We start from the raw sequence: 6,755 nt of genomic DNA on the forward strand, positions 1-6,755 counted from the left end.
TGCCTGGGTTCGGGTTCTTTGGGAGGGATGTTTGGAGCTGGCAGGGCTCCAATGCCGAGCCGCAGCTGGCCCTCGGGGGGACATCGGGGGGTCCCCGAGAGGTGTTTTTGGGGGATCCCAGTGTGGGTGGCGGCAGAGCCCCGTCGGGGGGACACCGGTTTTGGGGAGCCCCGGGAGAGCCGCGGCTGCCCTGAGCGGGAGCCCCGAGAGAGGAGAGCCCCAGAAGCCCCAGCGGGGAACCCGAGAGGGGGGGACCCCTGGCAGTGCCGGCACCCCGGCAATGGGGGGTGCTGGGGCTGGAGGGGCGGCATGGCCGGGAAAGGGGTGCGGGGCTCCCGGGGCTGCCAGGGGCTGCTCCCAGCAGGAGCCCAGTTGCTGCCAGTCACTCCCCATTATGATACAATTTGCCCCCAGCACTGTTCCCGTTGTTCCCAGTGCCATCCAGTGTTTTCCCAGTTCTCCCACTTGCCCCCAGAATAGTCCCAGTCACTCCCAGTAAGATCCCAGTATGAGTCCAGTATGATCCCAGTCTCTGCCAGCAGGGCCCCAGTCACTCACCCTTGTCCCCAGTTGCCCCCAGCGTGGTCCCAGTTGCCCCCAGCACATTCCCAGTGGCTCCATATGTGTCCCAGTCCTAGTGCAATGATGGGGAATACCAAACGCACTTGAGGCATCACTTACGGTTAACACCAAAGCTGTGGCTATGTTTGTGATGGGGTCATAGGTAAAGTTCACTAGGTTCCACCGGGATTGGAATTCCTTTTCAAAATCAGCGGCACTGTCCCAAACTATTTTCCGAATCTCAGTAGGAAAAGTGCCTTCTTCACCTTCTCTTATAATCGAGGCAGCAACCGACTGCATCCCTAATTGAGCCTGGATACAGCTGAGAGCTAAAGAAACGTTCTTTTGTGTGGCACCGAGTGCATCAATTACCAATTTGTGATCATTTACGCTTGCTTCCTCCCAACTTGGTAATATGTTTGATAGCAAGCGCTGATGTCTTCCCAAGGCCAATAAGGACGACTGCAGTGGTTGTTGGAATTTGGTCAAATCTAGTGGTGGCAGCCAATGTGTTCATTAATACTTCTGAATCAATGCTATTTAGAATTCCCAATCCTGTTCCCACAGCACCGGTTATGTCTCTTAGCATCCGTCTTTTAGAAGGGTTCCGCTGTCGCAACCAGGTCGTCCAACCCTGAAAAGAAGTTTTTTTTGCATCAGCAAAATCAGGGGTATTTAACCCCATCGTTTGGGAATTGGGGAGTGTTTGACACCCCAGGATCTGGGATTTGGAGGGTTTGATCCTAAAATTTGGGGTTCGGGGCTGGGGGGGGAGGGGGTAGGGCTTGACATCCCAGAGTTTGGGTTTGAGGGTGTTTGACCCCCCCAGTGTTTGAACCCCCAGGATTTGGGGTCGGGGGGAGTTGACCCCAGGATCTGGGGTGTTTGACCCGCTGGGTTTGGGGTCGGGGTTGAGAGCAGAGCCATTTCCTGGAAACAGCGGCGGGACTGGGACTGGGAACAGGATCGGGATCGGGAATGGGAGTGGGATCGGGGTCGGGAATGAGATCGGGAACGGGAACAGAAATGGGAATGGGATTGGGATCGGGAACAGGATCAGGAACGGGATTGGGCTCGGGAAGGGGAGAGGCCCTGGCCCAATAATGGACCCCTCCCCCAGGGAGCGACCCTGCCCCAATCCCGGGATGGAGCAATCCCCTCAATCCCAGACCCCTCCCCAATTCCCAAACCCTCCCCAATGCCAGCCCCTGACCCAGTCCCAGACCCCTGCCCAGTCGCTGAACGGACCCTCCCTCAATCCCAGCCCGCCCCGATCCGGATGGGAGCCATCCCCGGAGCCTCCCCCATTCCCGGACCGGACCCTTCAATCCCTTTTTGGGGCGGCTCCTGCCACTTCCAGCCCATTTTTGGGGGATCCAAAGGGCTCCGGGGACCCTCCCCACTTTGGGGGTGTTGGGGTGGCCCCAGGGCCGCCCCGAGGGCCGAGGGGGGATGGAAACCCCCAAAGCCGGGGGGCTCCTGGGGGTCCCCAGTTCCCCCCGTCCCCACCCCAAAACAGCTCCTGGCCAATCAGAGCGCGCGGTGCTGCTGACAACTCAGTTGCCGGGCCGGCGATTTTCAGGCAATCAGCGCCTGCGATAGCGCTGCTCATCGGTTGCCAGGCAGATCACAGCGCTTCTCAATGCGCTAGCCAATCAGAGACTGCGCGGGGCCATTTCTAGCCAATCAGAGCGCTTGTTCTCGATGACTCCTCAGTCGCCAGGCGGACCCGCAGCGCCCAGCGCTCCCCGGGAGCGGAATTTGGGGAGGGGGGAGGTGACCCTGGGGATGGGGATGGGGCGTGCGGGGGCAGCTGGGGCCGGACTGGTGGCACTGGTGGTGCTGAGAGCCCCCCCGGCCGCGGGGGTCGCGGTGAGAAGGGGTTGGGGGCCCCAAATTAAACCAAAGAGGGATCGGGACCCCCCCACGGAGCAGGAGGGGCCTGGAACCCCCAAAACCAAACACGGGGGAGGGGAGCGGGGATTGGGGGAACGATGGGGAAGGCGGGGGAAAGAGGGGGATGGGACACCCAAAAAGGATCAAGACAACTTGAGGTGGCCACCTTTCTATGTGGATGGTAGCCAATGGTAGCCAATGCTTTTTCCCAGTCCATGGGATCCCAGTCTGTGCAATCCCAGTCGATGTGGTCCCAGTCCATAGAATCTCAACCCAGTTTATCCCAGTGTGTACCGTCCTGATCCCTATGGTCCCATTCCATATGGTCCCAGTCCATAGGATCTCAGTCCAGGTGATCCCAGCCCATGTTTGATCCCAGTCTGTGTGGTGCTGCACACACTGCCAGGGTCTGAAATTCCAGTCACCAGCCAGGAAAAAATGTTCCTGCCCTTGAATGTCCTTGCTGTCCTCTCAACGAGTTATAATAAAACTAAAAATCAATAAATTTGAATTTAAATAAAATAGAATAAAAATGAAATTTAAAAATTTCAACTCTTACAACCCTCCTAGGGCTCCGCTGCCGGAATCAGCAGGAGTGGTGTTGGCCTCTTCAGGGGAGTTAGAGTGGGACCCGACCAGAGCGGGGGCCCTTAAACCCCAAAAATCCACCCTGGGGGGCAAAACATCCCCTACAGCGGCTTGGAGTGAGTCCCCCAGAAAAATGTCACTTAAAGCTGTCATGATCACCCCTGAAAAGGGGCTTGTGGGGCTGTGGCCCCACAAACACCTGAAAATGGGGAGGAAAAAACACCCTTGGAGGGGTGAGGTCCCCCCAAACATCCCTAAAAAGAGAAAAACTCCTCTTCAGAGGGGCCTGAAGACCCTTCAGGGCCCTCGAGGAGGGACAAGATCCCCTCCTCTGCTGGGGCCTCTCCGAGCCGGGAGCTCTCCCGTTGGCGGCTGCCCTCGGGGGAGCCCCGAACGACGGCGGCTCCTGGGCTGAGCCCCCCTCAGCCGGGGCTGTGGAGGGAAATGGGGGGGCTGGGACGGGGCCTGGGGGTCCTGGGGTGACCTGGGGGAGCCTCAGTGGGTCCCACCTCCCCCTGTGCCCCCTCTCCCACCCCCTTCCCAATATTGCCCCCAAACAAAAGCTTGTGGCTGTGCCCCCACCGACCTCCAGCCCTGGGAACCTGGAGCAAGCGGAAACCACAACTTTGCAAATGCTACCTGTGCCTGAAGCAAATGGAAAGAGAACTGGGGTGTGAAAAATAAAGCTTGTTTATTTTCAGAAAAACAGCAAAGAAAACACAGAACACATTTACATTGTAAGAATATTTGTAACAACAACTATCTATGGAACGTATATACCTAAGAACATATCTAACAAAAGTCTATGAAACGTATTTACAGAAGACAAAAAGAAGCCCTGAAACCTATAGCCTAAAGACAACAACAAACTCTACAAGGTATGTACAAAAGGGTGGCATCTCTGTCCGGGATCTCCATCGGTCCTTGAGGAAAAGCAAGAGGCACGGTCACTCCAATCAGGCAGAGAGGGCTCTTCCATGTGCCCCCAGGCTGGCCCAGCAAGCGCAGCACAGGCTGGGGATGGCCACCAGAACCCAATGCACCGGGTCCCACATCCCTGAGCAGGGACCACCCAGCCCAGTCCCAGCCTGGCAGCAGGGGACCCGCTCTGCCTGTGGGGACCACATGCCTGTCCTGCTGCTGGTATTGCTCTTCATCCCAAGATCATGGCCTCTTCCTCATCTTTCTCATCAATGTCCATGTCCTCAAGGTACTCTTCCATTTCCACGTCCATCTCCTCTTCCACATCTACCTCCATCTCTTCTTCACCAGTCTCTTCTCCATCCACTTCCATCTCCTCCTCTGGATCCATCTGCATGTCCACCTCCATCTCTTCCTCTCCAGTCTCTTCTCCATCCACTTCCATCTCCTCCTCTGTATCAATCTCCATGTCCACCTCCATCTCTTCCTCTCCAGTCTCTTCTCCATCCACTTCCATCTCCTCCTCTGTATCCATCTGCATGTCCACCTCCATCTCTTCCTCTCCACTCTCTTCTCCATCCACTTCCATCTCCTCCTCTGTATCCATCTCCATGTCCACCTCCATCGCATTGTCTCCACTCTCTTCGCCATCCACTTCCATGTCCTCCTCTCTATCAGCCTGCATGTCCACCTCCATCTCGTCCTCTCTCTCGGTGACAGCCTGCAGAGGTAGCAACACCTCAGAGTGGGGTCCCTGTCCCACCCCATCCCCACAGAACTCCAGCCCAGCCGGGCAGCTGGGGGGTGTCCACCTCCATGGAATGGCACTGTACCTTCCTCAGGACAAATGTGAGCATCCTGCAGGGACGGATGACAAAATCCAGGCAACAGAGAGCTTTCAGGACTGATGGGAGTATCAGGGCGCAGGTGACGAGAAGAGTGACAGGGAACATGGTGAAGGGTGAGCTGGCACGAGGGCTGGCACAGGGTGGGCTGACACAAGGGCCAGTGGTTGTGTTGTGCTCTTTGCTGGACGCTGGAAGTTCCTGCTGGAACATCACATCTGTGACATCACAGTGGATCTAAAGAGCATCTTGTTCCGAGCTGAGCAATCTTCCCCAGCCCATGCTGCTCACAGCCCTGTTGCCAAGGATGGGGCATCCACAGCCTGGGCCAGTGCCTCAGCAGCCTCCGTGTAAAAGAGCAGCTCCCTCAGATCCAACTTCAATCAGCCTCCTGCAGTTGAAAGCCATCCCCCCTTGTCCTGTTGCCACGGGCCCGGCTGAACACTGTCCCCGTCTTTCCTGTGGGACCCTTCCAGTCCTGCAGAGCTGCAGGGAGGCCTCCCCAGTGTCTCCTCTTTCCAGGCTGAGCATCCCCAGCCCCACTTGGACGGCAGTCAGGTAGATCAGGGGGAGTCAAGGCTGAAGTCAAACAGCATCAGGAACTGAGAGGTGGAAGCTTTAGGCCCAGGTTTGCCTCTATAATAACAGTGGAGGGGAAGATGGTGGGACACTGGCTCTGTTCTAACCGCTGATTATTTTCTTTTTTTTTTTTTTTCCCTTCTTTTCTGTCATGCTGATGCAGGTGTTGCTGTTTGCAAGGAAGCTTGGCACATTATCCATTGTCTTCTCCATTTGTGAAACACCGAGCAGAGTCTGGGCAGGCTGATGATGCAGAGCAAAACCTGCAAATACACCGGTGATCCTGAGCCTGGAGGGTGCAGCTAAACCCGGCCAAAAATAATTTCTGGAAAGTCAAGCCTGGTTTACATTTTCTTGAATTTGGCTATTCCTGAACCGGGGGAGAGGGCTTTCTGGGGAGGGGGTGCCACAGGGGTTCCCCCCCCCCATTTTTGGGGGGTTTCCCATGGTGCCCCCTCCCCAAAAAGCACCGCAGGCCCCCTGAGGTGGCTCCTGTTCCACCGGCCGGTGCCCCCTGATCCAGGACTGCCCCCGGTGAGTCTGGGCCGCTCGGGGGGTATTTTGGGTGGATTTTGGCGGCATGTATGGGCTTTGGGGGATTTTGTTGGGAGATTAGGGGGAATTATTGGATTTTGGAGAGAATTACTGGGTTTGTGGGGTTATGGGGGTTTTGTGGGTTTTGAGGATTTTGGATTTTAGGGATTTTTTAGGGTTTTGGGGTGGTTATTTTTTGGGGGTTTATTGAAATTTTTGGGCGGTTTTTTTTGTTTGTTTTTGTTTTTTTTTTTTTTTTTAATTTTGGTGGTTTCCATTGGGATTTTGTGGGATTCTTTGGTGTTTATGAGTTTTTAATTGGGATTTTTGGGGGATTTTGGGGGGTTTTAGTGGAATTTTGGGGGGCTTTGGAGTTGTCCCAGGGTGTGGGGAAGGGCTGAGAGGCACCAAAATCTGCTTTAAACCCCTGATAGTCCCAATAAACCCCATGAAATTGCAATTAAATTTCACAAATTCCCATTAGAACACCCTCGAATCCCAATAAAAGCCCACAAAATCCCAATTAAACCCCACAAATCCTCCCAAAAATGTCTCCAAAACCACAACAAGCCCCACAAAATACTCACGAGTCCAAAGAAATCTTGACAACAACCTAGAAAAAACCTACAAAACCCCCCCTAATCCCCACTAAAATTCCTAACAAACCCAAATCCCCAAAGAATCCCACTAAATGCCCCCACAATTCCAATAAATTGCCTCCAAATCCCCTAAAAATCCCAATAAAACCCAGAAATAATTCCAGAGGATCCCACAAAATCCCCACAAAATCCCAGTAAAACCTTCCAAAATTCTAAAGAAAACACAAAAAAT

This window comes from Anomalospiza imberbis, unplaced genomic scaffold (assembly GCF_031753505.1).
Source record: "Anomalospiza imberbis isolate Cuckoo-Finch-1a 21T00152 unplaced genomic scaffold, ASM3175350v1 scaffold_155, whole genome shotgun sequence".
In the NCBI taxonomy this organism is placed as follows: domain Eukaryota; kingdom Metazoa; phylum Chordata; class Aves; order Passeriformes; family Viduidae; genus Anomalospiza; species Anomalospiza imberbis.